Source organism: Corvus moneduloides, chromosome 12 (assembly GCF_009650955.1).
Source record: "Corvus moneduloides isolate bCorMon1 chromosome 12, bCorMon1.pri, whole genome shotgun sequence".
Classification (NCBI taxonomy): domain Eukaryota; kingdom Metazoa; phylum Chordata; class Aves; order Passeriformes; family Corvidae; genus Corvus; species Corvus moneduloides.
In genome coordinates this window covers 7,196,175-7,210,531 of record NC_045487.1, presented here as the reverse complement: position 1 = coordinate 7,210,531, position 14,357 = coordinate 7,196,175, and the positions used below count along the sequence as shown (strand labels likewise).

The following is a 14,357-nucleotide window of genomic DNA, read 5'->3' as shown; positions in this document are numbered from 1 at the left end:
CAGACTGAGCACAGAGTGAGTTCTGTGAAGAATTCAAGGGGCAGCAGCAGAGTGACACCATTCACCCTCTTACAAACAAGAGAAACCAGAATTGCCAAACTCAAGCATCATGTGCTTCTGTTGAAATTACCACTCAGAGGAGCACGTGGACTAAATGCAAGTTTGCTCTCTAGCTCTGAGTTCTGAAGATTACATATTCCCACCTTCTTAACATAAGTAACACATGAAAAACACCTTAGCTTCCAGCAATCTCCACTAGAGATGCTTGGGCCATCATCAAGCTATTCACTGTTACATCCTGGAGAGCTAAGAAAGTGTTAAACACTTGTGTCAGGTCTCCACACGAGGCATTATCATAGCTTAAAATTATTGTGTTGTTTACTCCTTCTTCCACAGCTTTATGCTTCATAGTTTAATTCCTGATTAAGTCAGTATTTTAGTCAGCATCCAGTTTAAAACTAGGATCACTGCAGATAATATAATTCCACACAATACATACAAATGTAATACGTAAAATATGAGTCAATAAATAATTTTATGTAACACAAAATTTTATGGAGCTATGTTTTCTTCAGTGGATTAAAAAAAAAAATCACCTTGCTTCACCCTCTGAGCATTTTCCATGCTTAGAACCAGGAAGGAAGAACTCCTTTGCTGATACAGGGATTGTCTGGGCAGCAGTGCTCGTGCCAAGGTCCTTGGGCTGCTTGGTAGGCAGCGAGCTGGACATGAGCCAGCAGCTTGTCCTGGCAGCAGAGAAGTAACATTTACTTTTCCAACAGCTCCCCAGTACCACAGCCACAGATCAGGATGTATTAGTCACAAGCCTAGACCAAGTATACAGGACACTATTTGACACATCTCCAACATGTATCAATACCTGCTTACTTTCCCCCATTCAGAAGATTTTACTGGTTTGATCATATCCTTGATTGATAAGGAAAAGTCCTAAATCTCTCTCTGTTCAAAAAGAGGGAAGGTGGTTCAAGAGAAGAGGAGGTACTATCCATTCTTTTTCTTTAGCACCCCTAGTTTATCACCAAGCCTGACCTCTCATGAATGACAGTTCTCTAAATATATATGAAACAAAAAAAGTCAGCACCCTGCAGCTGGCTGAAGCAATTTTCAGATTTTTTTTCCACAATCTTGATTCAAAGATGTTAAGACATTAAGAAATACACAACTGCTCTTCATATCAATCAATAATCACCCTCCCTGTGAAAAACTTAACCCATTTAATTTGAACTTATTGGGCCATAAATTCGTATTGTGTTTGTCAGCAAGATTAGAACAAGCTCACTAATATCCAGTATTATGTATCTGAGGACTCTCATCAAGTCACCTCAGTTTTGATGAGAAGCTGCATAGCACATGCTTAACATTTTACTGCACAGCAATACAGCTTAGTTTTCCATCAAATTGGAGATGAATCCCCTTTAACACAGTAATTTTTTTGATGGTTTTGAATGCTGAGGCCAAAACCATACGTAGGGTTTTGGGAATGACTTCATCCCATCCCACACAGGCAAGAACGTACCCTTGCTTATTCCACTAATGCATTTAAGAACTACATTAGGTTCTTTGTCACAGCATCACCTTGGAAACTCGTGTTTATGCTGTTTATTCACTGTGACTCCAAAACATAGTTCAGTCACTGCTTTCTAGGATAACATGTGCCTTGATTTAAATTCAGCTGGAATACCTTGTTCCCAGGTGCACAGCTTTACATGCAGCAGCCTTAACACACACACTGGACTGGATCTACTTCACCTGACAATCACAATGGCTGCCCTAGTGCTCACTGATTTTCCATGAACCACAAGTTTATCATGAACAAGTTTTTAAAGGCATTTTTCACCAACAAAATCATTAATGAAAACAAACTGTGACAAGCAATTACTAGTTTTTGCTGAATATCCATGGAAACTATTCACTCTTGTATACCTCCAGACTAATCCTGAACTAAATGGCATTTACTGATACTCAGTACTAATATTGATATACAGTAAGGTTGTCAACATCAAGTCCTTTAACAAAGTCAAATAATACATTTAACAAGCTCTTGTTTTCTTAAACCCTTAGTTACTGGGATTAATACTTTTATCTACTTTAACTAAATTCCGTACTAAGAATAAATGGGAGAGCTGGCAATAATGTGAACTACATGTGTGTTAACACCATGCAGAGCTAGTCAAACACCCAACGTGGTCTGGGCACCTGCCACCCTCTCTGCACAGCACCACTTCCTGCCATGCTCATCCACTCTACCTCCTTTTAGTACTGATACATCAGCACTTCTGACCTCCTGGAATTTCACTACTGTTCCAAAGTGCATTGGCTATAAAATATCCCTTCCAATATTGCAGTTAAAAATATTCCAGTGATGAAAAATATGCCAAGGTAAATGTCTCTCTCACCTCCCAATGTACTCTGCTGGGGGGTGGTTATACATGATTTTAAAATTTTGGCTCGTGTTTGTTTTTTTAATATACTTTACCTGAAGACGTTTGAGACATATACAAGCTTCTAATTATGATGCATGATTAATACAGACAGAGGTGCAATTCACATACCAAACAATCTGATTTGCCTTCTGTTTTGCCAGAATTTGACAAATTCAATGAGGTCAACAGAAATTTTCTTACAGTATGGGGAAAAAATATGCAAACCAAGATTTTTCACTATAAGATGAACTTACTTAACTCTGTCTTTATATTTGAGCAAAGCTTTCCAGTGAAACCCATGAAGCTTTAGAAATTTCATGAGTGTGCAGCTATGGCAGAAAAATAAGATGCTGCTGATAACTGACTGACATAACAATATATATTTGGGCATACTACTTGCACTAGAGAGTAAAAAAAAATAGCCTGTAGTTCAGCTTGCTGCACTACTACCATTACAGAAGCCCTTGCTGGTGTCACTGGTCAGCACATCCTAACTGATCACTGTGCTTGTGCTTTTAAACACTTTCAAACGTTCCTGGCCTCACCTCTTAATACCAGCCCCACACAGCATACTGAAACCCTCAGGTAGCTGACAGTAAACTGTGGGAGGGCTTGAACTGAAGGGGTCTCCAAAAACAAACCTTTACATAAGAAATGCAACTCTATCTATGACTCAAACTTCACCTGTAGGGATAGACAGAGAATAATGCTTCGGGAGTCCATTCTATCAGAGATGTCCCCTAAGTCAATGCACGTTAACTGCGCCATTCTGGAGAGCTGTCTCTGCACTACTTCTCTTTTCACCTGTTAAGAGCCACATTGGAAGGAAATTACAATTTTATAGCTTCCAAGTTTTTATAGTACTGAGCAAAACTTCACTTTAGCTTTAATTTACATTAGACACCCAAAACGAGCTGTTCTGTATACTGTTACCTGAATGTTAACATGACCCGAAACATAAAACTCCCTACTCACCTTTTGTTTATTCTACTCTTCTTCTCAAGGTTATTTTTGTTAATCAGAAAAAACCGGATCACTCAGCTGAGCAGCAACTGTTTAGTTTTCATATTAAATATGTCTGGGATAAGTATACCTCACTTAATTCCTAAAGAATGATGAATTATTGGAGAGAAGTGGGAGGAGCAGCAGAGCAGGGTGTTTTAAATGAAATTCAAATATCCTTTAGCACCAAAAAAGCAGTATTTTCAGCTAAAGTCAGGACAGGACACAGATTCTTTTTAAGTTTCAGTAAAACACCTGAACGAACAAGGGCCACATATGATCTGAACTATTTTTATGACCACTAAATATAACAAATAAAAAGAGAGTTTCCTGGATCTGTGTGTGTCTCTAAGACCACGTAAGTTACAGAGCAGCAGAGTTTGATACTGTATTGACTTTTCAAGGTTTAGTACAACAGAGAGTGAACTGGGCATCTGAACTAAAGCCAAATGGATGAACAGGGGTTTACAGTTAAGCAAACAAATCAGTACAGTTCAGCAAGTTAACACAAACAAAACAAGAAGTCAAAGCTTTGGTTTCTTTCAGCTCTGGTCAGCGTGTCCTCTCATGTGTGCAGGTAAAGCAGTGGCTGCTCCTTATTACACGTATTTCTAGAGCACATACAAGCACAGGAGGGAGCAGCATTTGGGATCCTAATGCTTATCATTCCCTTGAGCACTTCCTCTCTGGTAAAGAGGTAAGAGAAGCTGAAGTTGCCAGGATGGGGAATTAGGGAGTTTTTATGCAAATATAATCAGTAATATATCTAAAAGAGCTAATGTACGAAAAACTGTTCAGACAGGTCAGGGAGAGCAATCCAGAGGTCAGTAGAACCTGTTCAAGTATGAGGGATAAGTGCAAGGAACAGCCTGGCTTTGCTCCAAGAACACACAGGCCTAATAATACTCAACACATCCAACTTCCAAAAATCTTCACTAGAAAAGCAGTTCTTGGACATGAAGTCCTAGGGGGAGGAGATGAAATTAAATTCTGGAGTAGGCTCCACACAGAAATTCCTTAATAAGTTAGTAATCCCATACAATTAGATTTTTCAGGTAAATGCTGAATAAAGACAAGAATAACACAGGTCAGCTTCTGGCATTCTCAAGACACAACACTGGGAGGGCAGCAGGCGGGTATCAACCTGCAGCCCCAAGAGCTGGTGAGGATGCACGCAAATTAGATACGGATCGTAGTCAAGATCCAGCCTGCTCACATGAAAACAGCTCTTGAAATAGCTCCTTCCCTCAGTAACGCTGCAGGCACGAGTCACCAGCAAACTTAACGCTGTAGTGACAGTTCTCCAAGCTCTGTCCGAAATGGACGAGACTTGCTGTATTATTTCAGTTGCAGGGCCACTGGGGGCTACAGGAACTCGAGTTTTGCACCTTTTGCTCAGGTATTACTCCTCAAAAATATCCCACAAAGTTTCTTGAGCCTTTCTGTGCATCCTAATAGCCACTCATGCACAGTGGATGACATTAAAACTGAGCTAGCCCTACACATCCAGAAGAAAAACAAAATGGAAGTAAAAATCCATCAACCTAGGGAAAAAAAAGCAGCAAGCATTGCTTTGCCCTTATGCTAAAATTGCCCCTTCCTTCAGTTCTGCTGATGTTTTCTACACTGAAGGAAAGCGTTAGGGGGATTGTTTAAGTAAGAACAGCTTGAATACAGCATGGAATTATTTCTTATACCCAATGGGCTTCTGAAAATTCAACATGCTCGGCAGAAGATGGATAAACTGGAGAATTCGAGACGATATTTACACACTTGCTGCACTAAAACAAAAACACATACACTGGAAGTGGTAAACAGTGTTTTAGATGCTTCTAATGACACTTCTGGAGTTTATTACCAGAATCCAGTAACTGGCCAGAGATGAGGAACAGCCATGCATGTATTTAAGAGGAGAAAGGCTCGGCAAAAAAATAGGAAGTCACAAACAGGAAAGCGAGCTCATTCTCACCAACAGGCAAGTCCTAAGGATTACACCGAACAGAGAAGGAAGCACACGACACGACAAAACCCTTCTATCTAAGTCATTTCACAAGGTTAACACAAGGCCAAATCCGATACTATACAAAGATATATTCTGAAGAAATCTAAAGCTGATGTCGAGAACAAAAAGCAAAGCGTCTGGACACAGAGCATGTGCGGTTTCCTCCTCTGCATCACAAAAAGAATCGGGTTTTGTGCTTCCCCCCCCAAGCAGCACAGACCCATGGAAGGGAGGGAATAACGCCGTCCTTTGCCATGAGATTTCAGGCCATCCCCGGGCAAGCGCCCGGCTGCGGAGGCTCGGGAGGTTCCCAGGGAGGTGCCCCGGGAGTCGGGCAGCCGGGCCAGGTCCCAGCAAGTGACACAGCTGGTCGGCGGCTCGGTGGCAGCCCAGGTGCTCCCGATCGGAGCCTGAAGTCCCGTGGGGACCCCGGGCCCGGAGTGGGGTTGCGGGGATGGGACGGGGGAGGGGGAGCGGACATAGAACGGCGGGGCCGCCGCTCTCCGGGAGCGGCGCGGGGGGTGCGGGGGGGCTGCCGGCCGGTCACCGCGGCGAGAGCGGGCGCCCCCCAGCCGTGCCCGCCCCGGTGCTGCTGCATGGCGCTGCTCAGCCTGCCTTGCAGAGGGAGCTCGAGTCCCGCTCTGCGCCTCGCAGCGCCTCTCACTCCGCCGCACACGCCAGCGCAGCGAGGCGGCGGCCGGCGGGAGCGGGACACGCAGCCGTCCCCGCGGGCAGCGCCCGGCCGGACACCGCGGCAGGACACGGGCGGCGGGCGGAGGGCGCCGGGCCGAGCCCCGCGGAGGTGCGAGGCGGGGGGGGGGGGGGGGGGGGGGGGGGGGGGGGGGGAAGCGGTGGCGGGGCGGGAGGGGAGCGGGCCCGGCGCGGCGGGGCGGGGGAGGGGGGGAAGGAAGGGACGTGCGGGACGGGAAAGGAAGGGGGGGGGCGGCAGGCGCGGCGGGGAGGGGGCGGTAATGGGGCGGTTAATCAGCGCCGGTGGCGCGGTGGAGGAGACAAAGGAAAGAAAATGGAGTCGGGGCCGGCGGGTGGCGACGGCCGGGGAGGGAAAGGAGGGCGGGCGGCCCGGGCGGTGCCGCAGCCCAGCGCCGCGCTGTGGGGAATGGCGGCGGTGGTGGCGGCGGCGGCGCGGGGACGGTAGAGGGAGACAAAGCCCCCCTTGCTGCCCCGGCGGCGGCCGCTGCGGGGCCCCAGCCGCGCCGGAGCCCCATCGTGACACCTAGAGGCCGGAGAACGCGACTGCAAACCCCCCGCCGCCGCCGCTTACCTGCGCCCCGCGCCCCGCCGAGCTCCCTCCGGCCGCCGGGCCCCGCCGCCGCCCCGCGCCGCCCGCGGGCCCCGCGGAGGAACCGCCGCGCCCCGCACGCCCCGCCGCGGCCGCCGCCGCTTTAAGCACCCCGGCACCAGCCCCGCGGTTTAATCGCTCTACAGTCGCTTTCGGACACAAAATGGCGGCGGGCGGGGCACAGTGCGCACGCGCCACCCAGCGCGGCTCTGCCGCGGCCGCCGGCCCGAGCGGGGGGGGGGGGGGGGCCGGGGGGGGGCCGGCGCGCGCGGGGAAGCGGCCGCGCGGGGCAGGCTGGGAGCGGCGGGCGGGGCGGGGCGGGGCGGGGGCGGGGGGAGCGAGGGCGCGAGTCGGGCGCCAACTTCAAACGCGCGGGGCCCGCGGCGTCACCCGGCGCGCGCCTGTGCGTGCGTGCGTCAGCGCGTCACGTGCCGCCGAGGGGCGGGCGGCGGGGGGGGGCCGGAGGCAGCGCCCCTCCCTCCCCTCAGGGCAGCGCGCGCCCGGCGGGGCGGTGTGAGGGGAGCTGTGGGGACTCGCTGTGTCAGTGCTGCCCCGAGAGCCAGATAACTGCACATACCCCCGGCTCTACACGCCGCTCCTCAGCTAGAACCGCCCCCTTCTTCTCAGCCAAAACTGCCCGCTTCACCTCATCTAAAACTGCTCCCTTCGCCTTATTAAAAACTGACCCCTTCACCTCAGCAAAACTTCCAGAGCAGGAGGCTGTACCTTAGCTTCGTGGAAAGGAGCTCCTCCGGAGAAAAAGGCCACAGAGAAAGTCCGTCCTCCGTGCTGAGGAGGGACTTGCCCTGGCTGAAAGACCAAAACTTTCCTTAAGCTGGAAGAGGAGTCAATACAATCGTGAATTAATCAGCAGGAAAGTCATGGGGCAGTTTTGTAAATACCAACAAGTGACTGGAATTAGGCTCTAGAGGGGAAGCCATGTGAGCAGTGGCTGAGGGCACTTGGCTTGTTCAGCCTGGAGGATACTGAGGGCAGAGCTCCTTGTGGGCTGCAGCTTCCTCAGGAGGGGCAGCAGAGGGGCAGCACCAATGGCTGCTCTCTGTGACCAGTGACAGAACCTGGGGGAACAGCGTGGAACCGTGTCAGGGGGAGTTAGGCTGCATGTTAGGAAAAGGTTCTTCACCCAGAGGGTGGCCAAGTACTGAAACAGGCTCTGCAGGGAAGTGGTCACAGCACCAGGCCTGACAGAGTTCAAGAAGCATTTGGACAACATCAGGCACGTGGTGTGATTCTTGGGGATGTCCTGTGCATGACCAAATTTTGGACTTGATGGTTCTTGGGGATCCCTTCCAACTCAGGAGATCCGAGGATTCTACAATTCTGTGATTTAAGATGGTGTTTGCCTGGTGGTTTTAAAGGACCTTGGGCTTGCCAGGCTCATAATCGAGTAGGACAAACCAGCTCCAGTCAGCTTCTGCGCAGCAGGAATGGTGGATGTGCTGCCAGGTGTTTAGTAGGGAGCTTCTGGGGAACTCAGAAAGGTTGATTTCCATCAGAAATTAGACACCATGGTGTTTTATGTCCACATTTTCCCCAAAAGGTGAAAAGAGCCATGGCACCCTTGGTGAGATGCATGAATTTATGTGACAATACAGAGGGGCTTGCCTGTCTTTCATTTTCTGCAGTTCCCTGGGTTGCTGAATCTGCTGGGTTTAACATATTTTCTCATCTCCAGCAGTGTTGTAGCAGACCCAGAGCTGATTGACAGGCAAGCTGAGGAGAGGAGAATTCTATGAGCTCATTCTGCATCCTCTTGGTATTTTCTTACCGTAATGTGAAATGGAGCAAGACTAATGGGTTAAAATATTAATACTGCAAAAATCAGACACATTGGAAGGAAGCTGCGTTCTTTTGTTCCTTTTACTCTCCTATCAGTCCCTGGAAGACAATAAGGCCAGGAATTCAGAGAGAAATCTAAGTGTAAAGAAACCTCAACACAAACCTGTGGTGGTAGAACTAAAGAGTTTTAAGGCTGTTACAGTTGAAATCCATGTCAAAAATCTTGCCTCAAATTTGTGCCTCTTGAGATATCACTGCAGGTTGGGGTAAAAGCTGTTCAACAGCTTAAGCTTTACCACAACCTGCTTAACGAGTGACGAACCCATCAGAAAAACATTAGCATACATTAGCATGTGTAAACTGTGCCCTTGCATCCTGGTATGAATAATGCTGATGACTTGCTGAGCTGTGCTGTGGAGAGAAGGGTCCCTCTGCCAGGGGAGTTGGGCTGAGAGTGAGATCAGGCCCTGATGCGGCTTTACGGGTTTCTCCTGCCTAAGCCTAAGCTGTCTCAAGTCCTTGCAAAGCAGCAGAGCGCAGTGGGCTGCGTTCTGAGCACCGATACTCCTTTGGGAGTTGTTGACAACGCAGAGCAAGTTTCCTTCTCAGGATCATGACACCAAGATAAGTCCATTAGCCCGTTTCAGTGGGGCATTGGCAGCTTACTGAGGGGCCAGAGGGGACGATCTGTGTGGATGCAGCCTTGGCTGAAGGAGAAATAAATTATCTACAAAGCAATGGTAAAAAGTGGCCATTAATTATGAGAGGTGACACAACCGTGAGCTCCGGGGTCTTCATTGCATGAGAAATTTGAATCATCAAAAGAGAATATCCTGAATTTGAAGGAACCTCATAATGATCTTTGAGTCCATTGTTAGACAATCAAAAGCTTTGCTAAAATTAAAAAACAAAAAAACACACCCATGGCCTTCCCTTTGGCCACTAGATGAGTTGGTGTAGAAGGAAATTAAGTCAGCACAGCACAAAGTATCTGCTCAGAACATTTCTGTAGTGTGAATTTTAAAAAAATCATTTATATTCTAAACTGTCAAGCCATCAATTCTCATGCTGTAATTTTTGGGAGAATGGCGTATCTTTCGTCTGTAGCCATGAATCCTGCTTTAAGCTCAAAATTTAGCTCAGGCACGAATCAAAATGGAGAGGAGCAGTGGCTGTGTGTAAAACTGCCTCTTGTGCTGCTTTAAATACTCAGCCAGGGCACGGTGTAAAATGGATGCTAATGATCCCTCTGCCTTTTGTTTGAGCCATCCTATGGCAAACGGTCGCATCTTTCTAGTAAGAATGTCGCTGCTTAGGAAGCAGAAGTTTTTTTCCTGGCAAACACCTGTTCCTGGACTTCTACCAAAAGTGTCCTGGACCGTCCACCAACGAGTGCTGGGGGTCTCCCCTACTGATCCTGGTTTTCCTCACTTGGAGGCGCTTGTGAGCTGATAGGCAGGGAATTCAAATCCCCAGCTTCAGTGAACGCTTATCTGTAAGTGCTCCTGAGTATCAGCCTCTGAGCCTGTCCAAATAGACCGCTAGAGGCAGATGCTCCTTCTAGAAAAGTTGCCTGAGTGAGGCCTTTCCCAGAGAGACACCTTGCCCATGAGCAGAATGGAAAGAACTGAAGCCAAGGAGCTTCTGACCACCTTGCTGTGGCCTCGGGTGGGCTCACCCTTCTCATTCCAACTGCGCTTCCATCACCTTCACAATCCCTCAGGAGTCACCACTCCTCTCAGCTCTAAGGAAGACAGTAGTCGAGCTTGAGAGCATTAAATTAAGTTTTGAAGGCACCATTTCGTCTCTCTATGAAACAAGGCCCCAGCTGTCACCCCAGGAGTGGTCCTTGGAGAACAAGCCCATACAGATGTGCCTGACAGACCTGCAAGGAACGTGTTAGTGCTCACGAGGAGGCTGCTGCTTTACTGTGGTTCAGCTCAGGCTGCTTAGCTGTTCCAATCATCTCTAAGTGCCCCAGTGAGTGCCTTGGAAACATGATTTCACACAAGCCTGGGATAAGGTGGGAGGTCCAACTGCAAGACTGCTCAGACTGGAGAGTCATAAACTACAACCCCCCAAAAATGACTTGGCATCAAGATTTAAGTGATTTCTAACACAAGGGCTGATTGGAGCATGTGCCACAAAGTGGCAGCGACCGCTTGGGGTCATTCTGGCTGGTGGCTGCTCCTGGTGTCAAACCCGGGCAGCTGCACCAGCCTAGATGCTGTGCAAGAGGAGGGAGCATTGTGCTGATGGTCTTCAGGGGCTCCTCAGGACACTTTCTTGAGACTGGCAGGTAAAAAGCGATACTGCAGAGTGCTCCAGGATCCATATGCACCCTTCCAATAAAAAGGAAAAAAAAGCAAAACCAGCAGTAAATGGGGAAAAGGAACATCTTCCCCAAGTCAGAACACATGGATAATTTAACTGTGACACAGACACCCTCCCACGGGCTGCAGCTCCTACAAGAAAAGCAAGTAGCTGCTGAGCACAAGCACGTCCGTACGGGAGTGGGATGTTTTAAGTGCTGACACAGATTTGGCTGACAAACGCGGTGCTGGCACACTGTCTCCTTTGAAATAACAAATGCTGCTGAAAAACGTGCTCTGCGCTGCTGTGTCTGTCCCCGTGTGCTGTGAAAGTGGCTCCCAGGGAGTTCACCCATGAAGCAGAGAGATCCAAAAATCAAGACCTTTTGTTTGAAGTTCAGTCCTGTGAAAATGGCAGTCCTGCAGTTCCAGGTGACCTGGTGGTGTCCATAGGGCAGAGGTCTTTGGCAACGCCAGCATAGACCCATTCAGAGCAAGGGTCTGGGTGATAGATTCCTAAGTTAATCTGTTTGAGGTTTCTTCCCACATGTTCTTACAGCCACATAAATAATGGGATTATGCCTTGCAATTCCAGGAGCAGAGTCATTTTGTCCTGGCCTGCAGCTCCCTGCTTACCCTGACAGAAGTCTGCTTTCCTCCTCTGATCTCTACAGTCAAGGTGTAGTTTATCTCGGAAAGTGGAATTGTGCTGCAGGGAGGGGACGAGGTTTTGGCAGGGCAAGGAGAACACCCAGGTAGGTGAGTGAATTAAATTCATGGCTTTGGCCACTGAGGCACTGGGCTGGTTTTATTTCCAGCAGTTATTGAAAGGGGAAAAGAAACCAAACCAAACCAAACGTGTGAGAGGGCTGGGCCACTTTCCACCTCTCAGGTGTTTTTGTCTGCAGTTGCATGTGCCAGCTGGGACCCGCATCCCTCATCTCTTGCTGCCTGAAGCTGACAGTGTGATGCAGTGCTTTGGGAAGAGCACTGCGCTTCCCTCCTGGGGCTTGTCCAGCCCCAAAAGCAGGTGGAAGGCTATGGGATAAGTTATGCAGCAGTGTCCCCTGGTTACCCCCTTCCCGCAATCCCATCTGCAAGGTAAAACTGCATCCAAAAGTGGTTATGCTGAGGGGGTGTCCCAGATGGGATCACATGTACCACGACATGCTACATTCTGCCTGAGCCAGCCCCAAAAAGCTCTGCTACAGTGAGGAAGAAGGAAGTAAAGGCTGTAACCTTCTGGGACGTGCTTAGAAACCCTGGGAAGCACCGATGGATAGGCCCTGCTTGGCCTGGGGACTATAAATCCTCAGCTCCGCTGGAGCTGGCAGTGCCCCTGCTCTGGCACGAGTGGCTGGCAGCACTGGGGGGATGTCTCTGCCTCTGCTGCATTTTGGGGGCATCTTTGTGGCTCTAAACTACTCCCAGGACCATACCAACCACTAAGATGATTAAGGGATTGGAGCAGCTGTCATGAGAGCTGGGACTGTTAAGCTTGGAAAATTAAGGCTTGGGAGGAGGGTTCTTGTCCATGTCTATTAATACCTGGCAGAGGGTAAAGAATCATAGAATAGTAAGGTTGGAATGGACCACTGTGGGTCATCTGGTCCAACCTCTCTGCTTAAGCAGGGCCATCCTAGAGGGCATTGGACAGAATTGTGTCCAGATGTTTTTTTAATACCTCCAGTGAGGGAGACTCCACACCCTCTCTGGGCAACCTGTTCCTTTGTGTGGTCACCCGCATGGGGAAGAAGTTCTTCCTCATTTTCATGTGGAGCTTCATGGGAATCAGTTTCTGCCCATTGCATCTTGCCCTATTGCTGGAAAACACTGAGCAGAGCCTGATCGTTCCTCTGGCACCCTCCCTGCAGATACTGAGAGACACTGATGAGGTCCCCTCTCAGTTATAACTTCTTGAGGCTGAGCAGCTCCAGCTCCCTCAATCTTTCCTCCTAAGAGAGATGCTCCAGTCCCTTAATCATCTTTGTATCCCTCTGTTGGATCTGCTGCAGGAGCTCCATGTTTCTCTTGTACTGAGGAGCCCAGAACTAGACACAGCACTCCAGATGTGGCCTCACTAGGGCTGGAGGGGCAGGATCAGTTCCCTTGACCTGCTGCCAATGCTCTTCCAAATCCATCCCAGGATACCGTTGGCCTTCTTGGCTCCCAGGGCACACTGCTGGCTAAGGGACAGCTTATTGTCCACCAGAACTCCCTGGTCCTTCTCTGCAGAGCTGCTTCCCAGTGGCTTGGCCCCCATCAGGTACTGGTGCATGGAGTTAATCTTCCCCAGGTGCACCATCATAGTGAATGTTCAGGGATTTAAATCACCAGAAGGTGATGGGCGGGCTTTGAGAAGAGGAAGGCAAATGATACAAGCTTAAATAAAAATCACCAGTGAAACCACAGAGACACATCACAGAAAGAGGGGAAGCAGTCCTGGGGGCCCCCAGCCCCGTGGTGACACCATGCAAGGTGTAGGAGCAAGGGCTGCAGCAGCCCCACTGCATGATGCAGGCAGAAATCTCCAGGGTCCCCCCTTTCTGCCCAGCCCATCTGGAGGTGGCACAAGACCAAACACTCTGCCATGCACTTTGTAGCCCGATGCCGCCTCCTCCTCGGTGGGGCGGAAGGCTCCGTGTCACCAGCCACATGCTGCCAAGGCCACTGAACTCACGAAATTTAATCAAAGCAGTGAGAACCAATCGTGTTGTGAGTGTCAGGGAGGTGGCCCCCACCATGCTGCTGCCTCTGTCACAGCCACCAAGAGGGCAAAGTTCCTGGGAGAGCCAGAGGAAACAGTGCTTCCTTCCCAGCAAGCTTCCAACAATCCAGCAGCTCATCAGGGCCGAGGAGCTGCACAGGAGGGGCACAAAAACCTCCAAAAAACCCCCAGCCCTCAGGAAGAGGGACAAGCAGCAAGAGGGGACACAGAGAGCAGCCTCCCTTCCAGCCCAGTGGTGTGTCCCCTACACAGCAAGGTGGGGACAGCGGATATCCTGGGACAAGGCACAGCCAGTGAGGCAGAGCAGCTCACAGGGTGGTTTAGCATTCCCTGTCACACCCATCCGGTGTGGGGACATTTGGGAACATGGCTTGGCCACCACAGCTGCCGGCTGCAATCTGCTTCCAGTGCTGGACATGGGTCCTTACTGGTCCAAACTTGAAGTCAGGGCCTAGTTAACCAACAGCAGCTGGAGATGGGGAACATATGGATTTGCACACACAGTAGGGCTGTCTCCATTCCCAGGGCAGCCCTGGTTTCGGTGGCCCCCATCCTGTGTCACCACCTCGTACCATCTTGGGTGATGCATCCCATGCCCAGCAGCCAAATTTTGGCAACATTTGGCTGAGTTGCAGGGCAGGGAAATGCCAAAAATCACAATTATTTCCCATTACATCCCCTGTCATCCTCCAGGCAGCTATGCTGACACCCAACTTGCCCTGCCCCAGAGCACTGGGGCCAAAGAAACACCCTCACAGTGACACCGACA

At 49.7% G+C, this 14,357-nt stretch overlaps 1 protein-coding gene across 4 annotated transcripts in view; it reads right to left on the bottom strand.

The window, feature by feature from the left end:
* The window catches only part of CTCF (CCCTC-binding factor), a 35,188-nt gene extending 28,440 nt beyond the window's left edge, over positions 1–6,748 (bottom strand). For 2 of the 4 annotated variants that reach the window (XM_032121705.1, XM_032121706.1), the window contains exon 1: positions 597–756. The gene's annotated coding sequence lies outside the window, so the exon portion shown is untranslated. Of the gene's footprint in view, positions 1–596; positions 757–3,128; positions 5,817–6,730 lie in introns of those variants that run through there. The other 2 variants (XM_032121704.1, XM_032121709.1) reach the window with 2 other exon arrangements.
* Between the last annotated feature and the right edge of the window lie 7,609 nt (positions 6,749–14,357).